The sequence below is a fragment of the Kogia breviceps genome, chromosome 4 (genome assembly GCF_026419965.1).
Source record: "Kogia breviceps isolate mKogBre1 chromosome 4, mKogBre1 haplotype 1, whole genome shotgun sequence".
In the NCBI taxonomy this organism is placed as follows: Eukaryota; Metazoa; Chordata; class Mammalia; order Artiodactyla; family Physeteridae; genus Kogia; species Kogia breviceps.
In genome coordinates, this window is record NC_081313.1 from 112,566,240 (window position 1) to 112,584,348 (window position 18,109).

Here is an 18,109-nt window from a genome sequence, read left to right on the forward strand (position 1 = left end):
TGGGAGATTCTCTCAACAATATCTCTCATCCCTTCTACTGAGTTTTTCATTTCTGCTGTCATATTTTTAATTTCCAAGAACTTTTTGGTTCTCTGCATGCTGTTGCTTTGTTGCATCCTATTCTGTTTCATGGAAGCATCATTTCTTATTGCATTAACTCTTATTCTTTAAAGTTTTACTCTCCTTGCATTGTCTCTTTCCTCCAAGTTGCTTTTTTATTCTGTTTGTTTCGTCCTCTATCTTTTCTTTTAAAATAAATCTATTTATTTATGTATTTATTTTTGGCTGTGTTGGGTCTTCGTTGCTGTGTGAGGGCTTTCTCTAGTTGTGGCGAGCGGGAGCTACTCTTCGTTGTGGTGCACGGGCTTCTCATTGCGGTGGCTTCCCTTGTTGTGGAGCACGGGCTCTAGGTGCGTGAGCTTCAGTAGTTGTGGTGTGCGGGCTCAGTAGTTGTGGTTCGTGGGGTGTAGAGTGCAGGCTCAGTAGTTGTGGTGCACGGGCTTAGTTGCTCTGCGGCATGTGGGATCTTCCCGGACCAGGGCTCGAACCCGTGTCCCCTGCATTGGCAGGTGGAGTCTTAACCACTGCGCCACCAGGGAAGTCCCTGTCCTCTATCTTTGATAGCAGAGAATTTCCTCTCATGTCTCATAATCCTTGCCTGTCCACTCATATTCACTAAAAAGCTGGTTGGAAGCCGTGTACATGTGTTGTTCACAGAACAGCAGTCCTTTTGTAGAACTTCTGACTCTTTTCTCTAGAGTTAGAGGGATGACCCAGGGAAGCCACCTCCACTCTGCAGCTTTGCGGATGTGTGCCAGGCTCCCAGCATTCTGGGAATCTGATGGGGGAAGGAGGGAAGGGGTCTCAACATTCAGAGTGTAAACTGTCACTTAATTCCTCTGTTTTTGGTATGGTACTCCTGCTTTCACCTGTGCTTGGTGTCCCTAAGCCAGAGTCCCTGTGCTAAACCCTTCACAGAAAAGAATCTCCCCGTCTTCTGCCAGCAAGGAAAGTGCAGTCACCTGGCTGCAGGGAGTTGGAGAGGGGATCTGTACACCCAAAAGTGGGTTGTAAGGGTTTTCAGCCAGCCGTCCTGCTCTCAGCCCTACCTTTCACAGGCCCCTGGTGTCTCTAATTCCTCAGGCTTTGCATAATTCTAGGGTGAACATCAGTTAGCTTTTTGGCTTTCTTCACTGCTGACGTAGGATTTAGTTTACTTAGGTCTGTGAAGTCAGTTCCCCTCATCCATCTGCTTTCTAGTTTCCAAAATTGTGTTGCTGTCGTTTCTTCTCTTGTTCTTCCTGTCCACGGGGATGTAGGCCTGTTTTTTCTTACATAGCGCTTTATTGGCATGGGATATCGTTATTACCTCTTTGATAATACGTAATTGTTGTAAAAATTTAAAGCAATCCAAAGTCAGCGAAACTCCCTCATAGTCTGCCTTCTCCATCCATAGCTGCTCAAGTATTTATCCTTCCAGTAGTTTCGCCTTTGTGAATTATGCGCGTGTGTATGCCAAAATACTCACACGTATAAACACACACACACACACACTTCACATATACGTGAAACCATGCTACACTGTACTATTCTGTGACCCACCCTTCCCTCCCTTACTAGATCTTGGACATCTCTCACTCATAAATTAGGAGCTACTGCTTTCTCTTTACCAAGCTGCATCGTGTCTGTTATACTATAACATATAAATCCAGGCCCTTATTAATGGACGGTTAGAATGTTTCCAATTTTTTGTTACTGTAAAGAGAGCTGCTCTGAATATCAGTGTACCCAAATCTTTGCGTGCCTGTCTTTTTGTCTCCTTAGGTATTTCCTTGAAATGAATTGCCAAATGGACATGCACTGATAAGATACTGACGGATAGTGCCAGATTGCCCTCCAGAGGCATGTGCAATTTATACTCCGTTCCTAGATAAGTGAGGGATTTTTTCCTTGCCTCTTTACCTGCTCCTGTCTTATCACCCTTTAATTGTTGCCAGTAGGTTGGGTGAAAAGGGTATCTTATTGCTGCTTTGATTTGCATTTCTTTGAAGAGTAAGGCTGACCCTTTCTGTGTGTCGTGGCCATTGTGTGAACTGCTTGCCTTCTGTGTGGTGTTTTATTTTCTCTTCTGAAGGAAGTCCTCAGAGCCCAGTTCATCCCCAGTTTTGCTACCTGGACGTCACGGGTTCCCGGGGTCCAGAGGCCGGCAGGCTGTGTGGCGGTGGGAAGAGGCACAGTGCTGGTGGGGCGGTGGCCCAGAGAGCAGTGTGCCCTCCGCAGGTTCTCCCCTCTCCCCCGACAAAAGCACTTCATTGGAGATGGGCACAGCCTTGTCCCCCATCAGCACAGGCCTGCCGCTGACAGGTCCCCGGGGCAGCGTGGCCCTCTGGGCTGCTTGACTCACGGGGCTGCTCTGCACAGGGCCCGGTTAGCAGCCAAGTGCTGGGCGGTGATTCCGGCACCGGTCTGAGGTTTGGCATTCGCCAGGGTTTACATTCCACAAAGACGGTTACCTTTTCTTTTCTTTTTTTAACCTTTAAGAAATTGTGAAATGCAACACATATAGAAAATGTTCAGTTTAACAAATTATTACAAAGCAAACGGCCGTGTACACCTCCCTGGGAGACAGTTGACTTTTAACAACACTGTGGTATCTGGAGCTGGTGCTTTGCCCCTCGACTGTTGGGCTGTCCATTCCCCTCCGGCCCACCCCAGGTCTCGGGGCCAGGGCGCGGCTGCCCCTGGTCGAGGGAGGACCACTCAGGTGTGGCAGCTCTGGAGTCGGGCGCTGGAGTCTGGCTGGTGGGGGGAGGATGGGTCTGTGACTTGCGTTTCCTCTCTCAGCTCCCCATCACTGACCTGTGTCCTGACAGACTCAGGGAACATTCAGACCTCAGGAATTTGGGTGGAACCCAGGGAGCAAGGGGAGTCCAGAGATCCCGAGTGTGAAGCCCTGGGCAGGCCTGAAGGCCAGGTCTGGCTGCCTCGGGGTTGGGGGTCTAGCCACGAAGCATTGACCCTCCTCGGCGGAGCCTGGCCCTCCTGCCTAACCTGACAGGGAGAAAGGCCGGGTAGTGTCGCCTCCCTTTCACTGGGGAGGCTTTGGAGGGGATTGCCCTCCATGTGAGAGATTGTCCTCCTGGGTTGGACTGGGAAGGAAGATTGGCACTGCGTGCTTGGTGCTCTGGGGTGGGCCAGCTAAAGAACATTCCTGTCCCTGGCGGCTGCCTTCCCTTTGCTGTACCAGCCCTGTGGTCCTTCTCTAGATGGGATGTCTTCCCCCGATGGCCAGCCCCCAAGTTGAAGGCCCACCTCTATTGAAGCGCAGCCTTACACGCGGGAGATGGGCCTCGGCCCACTCACCGGCCTCTACTTCTTTCCCTCTCGGCCGCCCCCTCACCTGTGCAGCCCACATGGAGGTTTCCACTGTCTTCCAGGCACCGGGTGGCAGTGAGGGGCAGGACAGACTCCGTCCCTGCCCTGTGGGGCTAATGGTCCAGTGTGGCGCTGTCCAGTAGACTTGTCTGTGATGGAGTGTTCCCTCTGGCGCCGGGTGGTGCAGGGAGGAGACGGAGAGAAGGAAATGGGAACCTCAGGGCTGCTGGGGGCACGGGGCTTGGCACGGAGCAGTGCTGGCCGGGGAAGGCTTCCTGCACAAACTAGTCCTGATGGCAAGCCCAGCAGAGGGGCCAGGAAGTGAGATCAAGGTGGCGGGAACGGCGCATGCAAGGGTGTGGTGAGCAGGGGCGGTCGGCACTGCTGAATGGAAGGAAGGGCAGCACGGCAGCGGGGGTGTGAGGGAGGGCCCAGGACGGGGGGCGTGGACACTGGGAGAGGTGGGGGAGAACCGGTGAGTCACACGGAGGGCTTTACCTGCACGGGCATTTGGTTATGGACCTGACGGGCAGATCTGCCTTTTAAGAAGAGCGCCCTGGCCGCTGTGGGGAAGGAGAAGGGACCAGTTAGGAAGCTGCTGTGGTCAACCTGGCGGGAGGCAATGGCAGCAGTGGGAGGGAAAGAACTGGAGGCGGAATCGGCAGGACTTGCTGATGGAGTGGATGCTGGGGGTGGGGGAAGGAGGGGACGTGAGCTTGACTCCCTCAAGCTTCTTGCTTGACAACATGGCTGAGGAGGAGCCAGCCCTGGAGCTGGGCAGTCCTGCTGGAGGAGCAGGTGTGTGTGGGGGAAATGTTGAGCTCCATTTGGGTGAGCTGGGCTTGAGGTTCCTGAGGGCCATCCAGTAGGCCTTTGGATGGAGGAGTCTGGGGCTAGTGGAGACTTCTGGGCTGGGGACAGAACTGAGAGCGTCACTGGCCTGGGTTCCACCATCATGGGTCTGCTCATCTCTGGTTCTGCCCCCTAAGCTGTCGTTCTCAAGGTGCCCTGGACCAGCCCAGCCTGGGGAAAGTGTGGTCCTGACCAGGGTGTGGCCATAGCTCACTGATGTCTACTTGGGATGCGTCTGTGTGGGTGCCTATGTGTAGTGGGGGCTTTTGCATACAAATTAGGGTGAAGGGGGCTGGGGGTAGAGGAGGGAGGAGCAAGGAGGTGCAAAGTGCAACTTGTCCCGGAAAGATGAATTTTGCTCTGCGGGGTTAGTCTCTCCTCATGGATGCCAGCTGATCCTGGAGGCTCTGGGCATTGGCTGATGGGAGAAGAGTTGTGTCAGCCCCTACACTCTGCCTCCTGGCTGGATTGTGTGACAGACTCATTTTCTTGGGGATTATGCTCTGGCCACCAACCCGTGGGTTGCCTAATTATACCAGTGTCCCTGGGGGACCAGAGCCTTGGCATACAAACTGAAATTCAGTACATGCCAAACCCAATTTGAGCTCTTTAGGTATGGATGGTGTTCTTGGACCCTATAGGGTGTGTCCCCACTTAGCTATCCTCCACTGCCAGCCCCTCCTCCTTGCCAATCTGTAGGAAGTCCGGACTTGGCTCCTACTTTTGGTAGGGAAGGCATGCATTTGGTATTCAGAGGTACAGAAACTGGCCATGTGATACCAGGCTAGCAGGTTCTATTGAGTCTCTTGGATGGGACTCTGGGCTAAGATTTTAGACTCATTTTGTCCTGATCTTTAGCAGTGACAGCTGGAGAGTCCACATTGATGGTGAGGACCCTGCCCACAGCGGGGGCTGTAGGGGGATCAATAATTTTGATCCGTGGCCTTATGCTGGGCAACCAACCAGCGCCCCCGCCTTGGCCAGGTACATAGTGGAGTCAGATGCATGAGCATGGGTGTCTCAGGAAATCTAGCCCCAGGGTCAGGTTTGCTTAGGATGCTTGTGGTTTCCTCTCTTTGCGTCCATAACCCAGGTCTATAGACTCTGCCTCTATACTTTCTCCCAGATGTGTCTACTTCTCTCCCCCTGAGCCACTGCCACCGCTCTAGTTCAAGCCTTCATCCTCTCTCACAAATCTCTACTTTCTCTGATCCGGCTGAACCTCCTTGGCAGCTGGACCTGATCCTCTGACTCTTATCTTTGACCTCTTTGGCGATTCTGTTTCTTTTACCTAGAATGTTCCCATCCCTCTACTTCACTCCTCTCTGCATGGCCAATTTCTGGGCATTCAATGCCTGGCATGTATTGATTATTCATATGTTTCTCAAATGAATAAATAAAATGAATGTGAATTGAATTCTTTTGCTCTTGACTGTCATTTCATAAGTAAGTCTTCTCTTACTTCCCTTCTTATTTTATGGTGCACCCACACTCTGTGTTAGTAAGTGTAAATATGTGTTCATTTGGCCAGACCCTGGGGAACAGCATCTGTCACATGCTGCATGTTGGCAAATATTGTTGAATTAAGTTGAGTAATGTTATCTCTCCATACTGAGAAAAACCAGTGAGCCTCTATTAGAGCCTTCTTATCAAACACTTTTCCTGATATTTGGATTCTTCTGATGGTGAGATTTTGTGTTTTGATTTTCAGTCTCCGGTTTCATGGAAAAGGTGGCTTGTGAAACTAGAGGATGAGAAGGTTTGATCCGAGAAGATAAAGTAGAGAAAGTCATTTCAGGCAGAGAGAAAGTCTTGAGCTAATGTGAGAAGGTGAGATGTATTCTTCTTCAACTCAACCCATAAGTCATCATCCCAGTATCCAATTTGATGGCTCTAAACAGTCAGTAGTCTGACTTCAAACTTCTTTCTTGAGCTTAGGTCCCTCTGAATGTGACCCGGCTCCCCACCTTCATTTTCTGCTACTTCTTGCCTCCGACTTTGCTTGGATTGCTGCCCTTGCCCAGGACTCTTTTTCTCAGGGCACATGTCTTGAAAGCCTGAACCTTTCCATCTTCCACTGGGATCGTGATTTTTAGCACCTGCACATTTTGCATCTTTCGTACTGTTGCTCAGCTGCATGTATCTTGCAATTCAAGAGACTTCATGCTCCATCCGTCCACACAATGTCCTTTAGTTGTTTGTTTATTTGTGAGTCTAACAAACAACTAAAGTCCTTTTTGCTGCCAGGGTCTATGGAGGAGTCGAGTGCATAAGACCTAGTCTCTGACCCCGTAAGGTTCATGGTCTACCTGAGGAGTGGAGACATGGGAGGAATGGCTCCTCATGGTATTATACAGGTCAGAAAGGGAGCAATTGACCATGGCTTCTAGCTGGGAGCATCGAGCAGGGCTTCATGGAAGGGGGAGCCTATGGGTTGAGTCATGGCATATGAGGAAGGGATTTGGTCCTATAAAGTTGGGGTAGAGAAGACTTCCAGGTGGGACAGTCTTGAGCAAATTTAAGAAGACAGGAGAACAGGGGCATGTAGATGGCGTGTGGATGTTCAGCTGATGCATGGAAGTGAGATAGGAGACTATGTCTGGAAAATAGTCAGGGTCTGGGTCTTGAGGGAATGGAAGAACTCCCTCTGGGGATGGAGAACACTTGCTGGTATTGAGCAGTGAGGTGTGTTGCTAATTTTGATAAGTGAACATAAAAAATTTAAAGACAGGTGATCAGGCACCATAAGGAAGATAGTTTGGGGTGGAGAGAAGTGACAGTGGGGGGCCAGGCAGAGATGTGTTGGTGTTGAGGAGAGTGGCACTGAGGGCCCCCAGCACCTGGTGACCCCTGCCTGGGTCTCAGGAATCACAGATGGAATGAAATTGTGGGAGCTGTACCCAGTGACTTCAAAGGAGCCAGCGGAGTGTTGCACACTATGGGGTCTCCCGAGAAGAGGAGAGGCTGTCACCCCATCTACCCAGGCTGGGATCAGGCTTCCCTGTTTTACTTTAGACACTTTTGTATCATTTGAAAGTTTTACAAAAAATACATACCTACCAATTAAAATGGTGAATACTTTGTTCTAACTCAGAACAAGAAAGGACAGGATGCCCGAAGTAATCTGAGTGATGATGGGATCCAGGGAGCTGACCTCTATGAAATAGTTTTGAACTGTAGGGGGTCAAGGGTATCTGGTTGCAGGGTGAGATGAGGTGTCTTTAGAAAACCACTGCACCCGTCAGTGCCTGGTTGGAAAAGGGGTGTCAGGTTATGATCCAAGACAAACTGTCATCATGGATTAAAACACTTCTGCAATCCAAGAGTAACAGTCATTTCTTGGAACACTTGCTAATCTTTAAAAAATTTTACCAATGTGAAACAGATCAACTGCTTGAGACTGGCTTCTTAAAGGTTAGGTATTCATTTGTGTATTCACTTAACTGATATTTAATTGATTCATGGAACTGATCTACTGATAGTAACCCCCACAGAACCAGAAGGCAAGGTAAAGAAGGTGGGTCCCCGAGAAAGTGGGAGCTAAAAAGTTTCACATTTTAACCCATGTGGATTAAGATGCTGTAGTTCCTGGGAGTTTGAAAAGTATCTTGAAGTGCAGGTTTATTCTTATGTTTATTATTGTCAGATTAATGTGAAACACACTAAAAAATGCCACTTATAATGGAAAAGTCACAGTTGTGTGGCGTTTTATGGGGACCCCCCACATTTTACGGGGGCTGCACGTCTTGGGCTCACGTATACAGAGGAGGAAGAGGCGGGAGGTCGGACCAAAGATGTGAGGTGGGAGGGGCAGGGGAGAAACCAGCAGGCATTGTTGTCCGACAGTGATGCCATTGTAAAATCCGGGGTGCTGGTGAAGCATGCAGGTTGGATGCCCACCTCCAGAGATTCACATCCGGATACCTGGTCTGGAGCCCCGCAGCCCACAGGTTTAACCAGTTGTCCACCCAGGAGGTTCTGAGGAGGAGCCGTGACCCAGAGAAGGCAGCCCCAGTCTTGCACTTTCCAAAGATGCCTAGTGGGGCATGAGTCTCTTCTGTTTCAGGGCCACACTGGATTCGTCCACTTGGGAGGATGGAGCTTTCAGACCCCACCATCCCATCCCACAGTCATTCCTTCAGCTTTGTATGTTCTAGGTGTCAAATTCCAGAGGCCTGGGAGTCAAAGGCAGGCTTGTGAGGGCCAGACAGCCGGCCGTGGACATGCTGTGGGCTCTGCAGGGCAGAATGGCTCCTAGAGGGGGAGGCCTCGAAGGGCTGGGAAAATTCTGGGAGCCAAGAGGCACTGAGCAGGGAGGAGTGAGACTGTTCTCAGTTCCAGATGAGTGGCAGAGGTCCCGTGCTGCCTCAGGACTCTGCAGGGGGCTGTGGCTCCACACACCCGTTACCCTTGGTCTATTCCGGACCTTGACCAAAGGGTACGTTGGAAGGTTCTGATACCCTGTAACAGAGCAAGTGCTGATGTGAGAGTTGGAGGGGGTTAAGAAATCATTTTATCAGCCGTCTCAGGTACAGAGGGGTAAACCAAGCCTGGAGAGGAGAGATGACCCATGGGGAACTGAAAGGAAAATGGGCTATGAAATCAGACAGAAATGGGTCCTTCTCCACCTCTGCCATCCCAGCTGGATGACCTTGAACAGAATATGGGCCCTCTCTATGCCTCACTCCTCTCCTCTGTATGATGGAATAATAATACTCACACCTTCGGCTTTGTTATCAGGATTCAGCATGACTTTTTTCAGAGCTTGGCACCCAGTAGGCATTACTGTTGTTGATGCCCAGAGCCTGGGTCAGTGGTGGCTAGACTGGGACAGGCTCCCCGACCCCCAGTCCAGTGTTCTGGTCTGTGGCCTGCTGCTGCTGCTGGGGCCCCCTGATGCTCTCAGCCTGGTCAGGCCCTTGCTCCAGTGATCTCAGTTGGGATTGGGATGTGGGGCAGTGAGCGGGCTCTGTTTGCTAACTTTGTATATTGCTTAATAAGGAAAACATGGCTTGTCCTGGCAATCAGTGGATCCGGCCATATATGGGGAAAAGGAGTAACTTGGATGTGGTCAAGGATGCAATTCTGAGTTCTTATTTAAAACAAAATCAAAGACAATATGGAATTGCCACTCTTCTTTTTCCAGTTCGGTTATGGAGTGATTTCTGGTTATAAATAGGCAACGTCTTGCAGGGTGAGCTTTAGAAATAGCTGCGAACTGTTTGGGGAGCAAATCCTTTCCATGCTTGAAAGAACTTGGCATAGAGCAAGAGTCCCCATGCATGGAGAGAAAGCACTGTTTTTCAGGCATGCAGAGCAGATCGAGGCCTTCTGTGGCCCAGCCATCCTCAGACTGAACACCAGGCCCTGTGGGCTGGGACAGGCTGTGGTGACAGCTTCTCATCAATTCTAAATCTGGAACCTTTCTGGCCTCTCTGCAGTGGGGCACCCACTCTGTTTCCTGCAACTGTCTGCTTCTTGGTGTCTGCATCACCTCCATTCCTTAGCCATCACTTACTCATTCATTCATTGACTCACTCAAGCACCTACTGAGCGCTCACCCTGCCAGGCAGTGCCCCTGACTTCCTCCTGCTCCTTTTTCCTCCTCGCTGGTGGCTTTGCTCTTCTGGCTGCTTCTGGTTCATGGCTATTGCCCTGGGCTCTGTCCTTGGTCCTTTTTTTTTTCTCCCTCTGTGCACTCTTCTGTCTCCTCTTGGCCTATTTTCACAGCATTGTGGTTAAGAGAGACCAGTCTGCCTGGGGCCAGTCCTGGCTCTAAAATTTCCAAGCTGTGTGACCTTTAACAAGTCACTCAACTTCTCTGAGACATAGTTTCCTCCCCTGTAAACTGGGGATGATAATGGTGCTTTCTTCTAGGGTGGTTATGAGGACCAGCTGAGTTAATGTCTATAAAGCTCCTTGAACACTGCCCAACAGCAGGTCAGTGCTCAGAAAGCTTAGGCACTGCCCTTGTTTGCTGATGACACGCAGTTCTCTCGCTAGATGCCGTCTTTGCCCTGACCACCATTCCTGACAGCAATGAGTCACGCTGAGCTCCTACTGTGTGCCATCACGTGCCTGGCACTCAGCAGGGGATGTAGCCTTGAGGAAGACGTAGTCTAGGACATGACCAGCCACTGCAGTGTGTGTCCTGCCAGGTAGCTGGTGCTCTCCACCCCCACACTCGGGCTGACGGTCTTTGTCCACACCCTCTTTCCAGGTCTGCTGTCTCTTCCATGGACAGTACCCTCATGGGGGTTAATTAGGCCAAGGGCATGAGAAAGAGACAAGAAACGTCCAGGTTTCCAGCCTGGGTGGAGGATGCTGCCACCCATTCTGCTTCTGAAGTATTTCTTGATTCTTTATCTCCTCTCCATGGCCACGGCCCCTGCCTGGGTCTGGTCTCACCACGGTTCCTCTACCCCTGTGATCTCTCTGTAAAGCCTCTTCCACTGCGCCTAACTCATCCTCTGGCTTCACCTGGTCAAAGTCAGGCCAGGCCTGGGTAAAGCTCTTCAGAGGTTTCCCATCCTCTGCGGCCAGGTCTTACTGTGCTTCTGCAGTCTCATCCTCCTCTGCCTGGGGATGGCCCCAAGCACGAGCCCCGTGACTGTTGACCTCCTTTCCTCCTGTTTGCCGAGAGCCCAGCCTCGTAGGATCCTAGAATACCTGGTGCTCCCTCCTGGGGAGGGAAGGCTGGAGGGTGCAGAGGCTGCCACAGGAGTGTGGGCTGAGTGACCCACCGTGTTCCAGCCCTGGCTTTCACCAGGCAGAGCAAAATTACTAAATGATTATCTCCTCAAGTTCTTGGTGGCTCCCCAGGTCTGTCCCTGCTCCCTTTCACACACTCTCTCCATCACTGCTCATGTTCTGGCTGGAACAGACTCAGACACCTCTTGGCAGGGACCTCTTCTTGGGCTTGTCCTATGGGTGTTTCTTCCCTGGATTCCAAGGTTGACTTTACCCGTTTCCCAGATTGGACCTTCAGACCTTCCCGAACTGTCTGCAGCCCCTGTCCCAGGCGCCACTCTGACCTTCAGGTGGCCGATGTGAGTGCCTGCCCCGCTGACCTGCCTCTGTGGAGTCCCTTCTCCCCACCTGGCCGTGTGCTTCTGGAGGGCAGGACTCTCTCTCTTCCTCATCTCCTCTCAGAGAGGAGCAAGCACAGAGCTGGCACACAGCCCTCGGCCCCTGAGCCTTCCTGCCCGTGCAGCTGCCTCCTTGGGGGTGGGCACGTGTCTCTTCCACCTGGGCTTCCATTTTAACCTTTGTTTGAGCAGAGATTTCTATGCTAAGACCTTCTTCAGGGAAGACCTGAGAACGTCTGGGCTAGTTCATCTGATCTCTCAAATTGCCTTATCAGATTCTCCTATGCCCTGGGTGCTTCTTGCCCTGCCTTCTCCCTGACCTGCATGTGGCCCTTAGTTTTGATGCCTCGTGACCCATGTCCATGTGCCCATCAGGGGTGAATTCTGAACCGAAGCCTGGACCGAGGAGGCCTCTAGATCTTAGGTGCGGCCAATCTACCAGGTGGACCCTGCATGTGTTGGGACTGGGGTGTGGGTCCTGGACGGAAAACTCTGCCCAGAGGTTGGCCTGGCTCCTGAGCTATCATATCTCCACCCAGATGCTGGGGCCTCCATGCCCACCTGTTAACATGGGGGGGGGGCCTTCCTGCCCGAGATGTTGGAGGAAATCACAGTATAGCTACCCTCTCCCCTCCCCACCCTGGGGAGGGGAGGTGGCCAGGGTGTGAGTCACAAGCCCCCTGCCCTCCACCGCAGAGCATGAAGGTCATCTCCTCCGGATGTGTGCAGCCTCTTCTCTGGATTGGTCCTCAGGACCCCAGCCATATCACCCCGTCCATCACACAGTGGGCAAGGTGGAGCCATCCCATTGTTTTCCAAGGGCCGTGCTCAACCGCATCCGCACCTCTCAGATGGCATCTTGCTGCCACTCTTGTGACGTTTGGTGATGGAGCCTTGAGCTTTCCAGCTCTCTGGCTGGTTTACATAGTTACAGAGTGTTCTGTGACTATCATAACTGATGTGGCTAGTCTTCCCTTCATGTGTATTTAGGTTGCTGTTTCCAATTTTTCTTCATTATAAACAAACTTCAAGGAACATCTTTGTAGGTCTATGTCTTTGTAGGGCCAAAGGGTATGCACATTTATTATGTTGATACATGATGCCAAATTGTCCCTCTCAAAGGACACTCATACTGCATGAGAATGTGTTTCCCGACACCCCAGACAACCTCAGTTTTGTTCATGTTTTCATTTTTTGCCTATATGGGAAGTAGAAAAATTATACATTGTGCCTATTTGCATTTATTTGATTCTTAGTGGCTGTTTTGTATTTCTTTCTTTTTAAAAAAATTTAGCTATAGTTGATTTACAATGTTGTGTTTGTTCAGGTGTACAGCTTCAGATTCTTTTCCATTATAGGTTATGACAAGATATTGAATATAGTTCCCTGTGCTATATAGTAAATCCTCACTGGTTATCTATTTTATATATAGTAGTGTGTATCTGCGAATCTCATACTCCTAATTTATTCCTCCCCCTCCCCGTTCCCCTTTGGTAACCGTAAGTTTGTTTTCTCTGTCTGTGAGTCTGTTTCTGTTTTGTAAATAAGTTGGTTTGTATTATATTTTTAGATTCCATATATAAGTGACATCATACAATATTTGTCTGACTTACTCCACTTCATATGATAATCTCTAGGTCCATCCGTGTTGCTGCAGATGGCAATATTTCATTCTCTTTTATGGCTTCTTTTACAAATTGCTTATTCATGTCTTTTGCTCATATTTCTACTGGAGGCTCATTTTGAAGAACTGAATGGTGAGAGCTCTTTGAATGTTAGAAACGCAGTAACTGGTACTCAGTAGACCAGTTCATAAAAGTTTGTTGACATGTAACTCTGTTGTATATCTTGAAAAGATCTTACTTAACCATACATTTTTTTTTTTTTTTTTTTTTTTTTTTTTTTTTTTTTGCGGTATGCGGGCCTCTCACTGTTGTGGCCTCTCCCGTTGCGGAGCACAGGCTCCGGACGCGCAGGCCTAGCGGCCATGGCTCATGGACTTAGTTGCTCCGCGTCATGTGGGATCTTCCCGGACCAGGGCACGAACCCGTGTCTCCTGCATTGGCAGGCGGATTCTCAACCACTGCGCCACCAGGGAAGCCCCTAACCATACATTTTTTTAAAATTAGAAGTTTTAGGTTTTTATGTGGTTGAACTTTTCTCCTTTATGACTTTTAATTTTTCACATAACATTCTTAGAAAGCATCCCTCCCCCTTGCAAGGTTTAAAAACTATTCACCCATGTTTTCTTCTAGAACTTATAAGATTTTATTATTTACGTCTGAATCTATGTTTCATCTAGAATTTGTTATAGTTTAGGGAGAAAGGTATGGATTTGACTATTCCTTCCCTTGCCACCAACAAAAATTAGCAATCAGTTGTCCTGACACCATTTACTGAATAATCCATTTCAACTCCACTGAGTGGAAATGCTACTGGTATCATATACTAAATTTCCATATGTGTTTGTGTCTGTTTATGGAGTTTTCTCCTGTTCCATTGGTCTGCTTGTATTCCTCATTTTAAAAGTGCTTTTGATAATAACTACCAATCATAGAGTTCCTGCTATGTTTCAGGTACTTGACATACTTGATCTCCAATCTTTCCCAACACCCTGCAGAGTGTAGGTACGATGTTCCTAGTGTAGCCAAGGCTTGCAGGATACATGAGCCACACAAGGTCAAAAAGGTAGTAAGAGGATCAGCCAGGAATCGGACCGAGGAATGCTTGCCTCTAAGCCTGGCCCTTCCCACCATCCTGTCCTGCCCCGGGTGACCCTATTCCCCACCCTTCGGGGCATGTGGGAGAGGCAGCTTAGAGAATAGCAGCTGGAAGGTCACTGCCCTCATGTGATATTATTGAAAATGGAGGCCATGGAGTGGAGGCTCGTCCCAAACCCAGGCCTGGTTAGAGGGAGCCGGGTCTGGGACTCTCAGCTCACTGACCTTGTATCCCCAAACCAGGGTCATAAGAGAGCTGACCTGTTGGCATGGTCATGGGATTCTCTGTGTCTGTGCCCCACCCCCCTGCAAGCTGTTAAACACAAGATTCCACTGCAGACACAGTTGGCGGGTGGTCTCCCTTGTAGAAGTAAGTGGGTCATGTGGTGCCCACGGGAACTCCAGCACAATGCTGAACAGATGGGAATTACATGATTCCTTTGCATCTTAGAGTTCTAGACTACAGGGGTCCTAAGAAGTCACACAGTCCACCCCTGCCATGTTTAGATCAAGAAGCTGATGCCCAGAGAAGGGACAGAACTTGCCCGAAGTCCCGCTGCATGGGCATCTTGGGCACATTCCGAAATCCACACCCTGTGATGAGGCCTGGTGAGTAAGAACTGCAGCTGGAACAGCTCTTGGCTCTCAGGGACAGTGGTAGGAAGCTGTCAAGTCAAACCCCAGCCTCATCTCCTGGAACCCTGGGATGGCCCTGAAGATAGGCCTTGGTAAACCCTGTAGAAGTGTTGTAGGGTGGTGTGCGGGGGTCCCAGTCAGGCCTTCCCTGATCCTATCGGTCTTCATGGCTGATGCCAGGGGAGTTGTACAAGAGCATGGTAAGCGTCGCTGTTGAGATTGGCACCTCCTGGTAGTGCTTTCCATGCCCTAAGTATTGCCTGCTGGTTGCTTCCCATGGAGAAGTGGCCCAGCTTCAGATTTGCATAGTCACCTTGGCCAGAGATGCAGCGTGTGCATGGGCGCGCGCACACACACACACACACACACACACACACACACACACACATATACAAACATGTACACAGAGATGTTAGTCTTTGGAATGATTGTGTCCCCACAGTGCTGTCTGGGCCAAATCACAGTGTCCCTTGTCCAGGGTCTGTGGGTGCAATTTTCCATCAGAGTCCTGCGCAGTCCTCTCTTTAGTGCTTTTGCCTTGGCCCCTCTGCCCAACTGTACTGATGTCTCCTTTTCATCCACGTACCAAAACTCTGGTTGGGCTTTAAGGCTCAGCTCAAATCTTTCTCTGGCTCTTCTGTGAAGTCTTCCCTCCCCAGCCTCATCCAGAGTTCTGGCACTCTCCCTCTACTGAATGCTGATAGTGTTTTTCTGTGTCGCTCACATGGTACTGGAGCACTAACTTCCGTGGGACACCGCTTCTCTAGAACTTTTCCTTACAGCTTGTGTTGTTATAAGTTTTCATGAGATGAAATCTTGTTGATCCAATGAGGCAGTAATCTTGTATTTCACACCATTTTGTATTCTCATCAGTGTCTGGCACATAGTAGGCCCTCCGGAAATGTTGGTTGCCTGGTGCGTTGGGAATGAGACAATATGTAAACACAAATGGAGATGCTTTCAGGCCTCAGTGGGTGTTAGGTACTTACCCGCACTTGTTGGCTGCCTGTCGAAGGCGTGAAACGGGCTTGTTCAGTCCTGCGGGAGGTTGTAATCCAACAGAGAGCTGTGGTGAGAGGCGTGCTGAGATCTACTGGTTAGGGTGATAATACAGATCTGGTGTTAAAAGTCTGGCAGTGCTTTAGTCTCCTGTGAAGTGGGAAAAGGGCATTTGGGCAGCAGGTGAGAGGGGAGGGTATGGCAGTGCACCTCAAACAAAGCATAGTCAGGAGAACCTAACTGCTCTCTACCTGGTAGGTTCCTAGCAGAGGGGGGTGAGGAGTTTAGAATGTGGTGGTGGGATGTAATTCATTCTCAAACACTCTCTTTGGGCCCAAATCTTCCTCCTAGCCAGTCCTGGGGACTCTCAGAAGACTGTCCTGAGCGCAGGAGAAATTTTCCCTTTAGATCCTAAAGGGATACTAACTGCTAATTGAGAGCACGTTTTTTGAGACAGAAGTATCATGTATTTGCCATTCATTTATTCATGTATTATTGAATGAATGTATTACTCATTCAATAATACATTCATTATTGTATTGTAACAAAAACAAGAATGTATTTGTTTATTCATTTTGTGCTGGGCCTGATGATGTGATGCTGATCTGATAAAAGGTCTGAATGGGGCTCCCCTGCTTACAACGCTGAAGCAGCTGGTGACTGTCTCCCGCATGGGGGAGAAGTTAAGGTCATGCTCTCTGTCATCCAGGAAAACACCCAGGCTCCTCAGGCTGGCAGGTCGTGGCCTCCTTGCCCAGCTCTGCAGACTGCTCTGGCTCTTGGCTCTATGTTCTCTAGAACTTCCTTCAGCCCTGCTGCCCTCTCCCAGTTCCCAGACACACTGGCTGCCTCACGCCACTGTGCTTCTGCTAATGCTGCCTCCTCCGCTCAGACCCCCCCAGGCCTCCTCCACCGTCAGTATGAATGAGCCCCTGGCACCCTAAGCAGAGCCCTGAGTAGAAGCCTGTAGGGGAAAAAGCATGGGCTTTGGAGTCGCTAGAGGTGGATTCAAATCCTGCCTTCACCTTCCTGGCTCTGCATGTTACTTCCCTGGGCCTGTTTACTATACGCTTAATAGCACTGACCTCACAGCATTGCGGGGAGGGCTAAATCAAGGGAGGATGTGCCTGCCCTCTCTCCTTTCCCTGCTCCTCCCACCATTCTCAGTGCTAGGCCTGTAGACGCCTCATCCCCCCTGGTTTTTGGTCTCAGTAAAGCCCTTTTATTCAACAAATAGCTACTGAACACCTCTGTGGGCCAAGTGCGGGGCACTGTGAGTAATTTTTGTTTGGTCACATCTGCTACCAGGGAGTTGTGAGAGCCCATACTGAGTTCCAGGGGGAAATGGCGCTTGATCGTAATGCTGGAGGCTAAGGGAGAGGTGGCTTGGAGGAGACAGGAGGGAAGAGAGTTCTAGGCAGAGGAAGGCAACAGGGTGAGTGGGACCCAATTAGTCATGAGCTGTGTGAGGTATTGATCCTAAGAGTAGTAGGAAGGATTCTACGCCAAACTGGGACTTGGTCACTTTTGCATCCCTGGACAGAGGAGGACCAGAGAGGAAGCTGGGAGACCAGTGAGGATGGACAAGGGAGAGACGTGGCTGGTTGGGGTGGAGGCCGTGGCCACGGAGATATTCTGGAGGCCAGGTTAGTAGGTGTGGCGTTGGGTGGGACACGGGCGACGAGGGAGGGGGGAGGAAACAGTGACTCCCACGTTTCTGGCTCTTCTGGCCGGATGTGTGTGTGTATGGAGAGTAGGTTGGTGGCCAAGGGAAGATCAGCCCTCAGCTTGTTTACCCCCAGATGTGTAAGCTCCCTGCAGCAGGGACGGGCCCTTGGACTCTAGGTCTCTCCCATGGCCCCTTAGTGCCCAAGAAGATTTCAGAAGACTTGTTCCTGGTCGGGGTTAGAAAATTAGCCCCTAACCACCATCAGTCAGCAGACTTGACCATGGACACATCCCCTTGGACTCCAAGGCTGTCTATGCTGGGGAGATGGCCCTGGCCTCATCTCCTGGAGGGGGCCCAGATCCTCCTGGGGGCTCCATGCTGGGGCTGGTGTGCCTGGCCTCCTGCTCTCAGCAGGGCTGGCTGGGTTGGGTCTCCCATCGCCTCAGTGAGGCAGGCCTGGGTTTGGCCGCCCTCCTGGTTGTGTTGTATCCAGTGGGAAACATTTAGAATATGTGAATGTAAGTGGCTGCTGGAGAGAAATCTACAGTTTCTCCTATTATTGGGAAAGAGCTAGGCTACCAGAGGCTACCAGATGTTCTGTGTCATATAATGTATATTTCATGGCAAATGAAGCTATATATAAAATCTGTACCCAGAGAGTTCCCTACTTGCCGAAAGGGGGCTGGATCCTTCTTTTTACTCTTACCCTTTTCAAATTTTAGGCAAGAATTCCCTTCCGGGCAATGAGCTTATCTGCCAAGTTGGGGCCC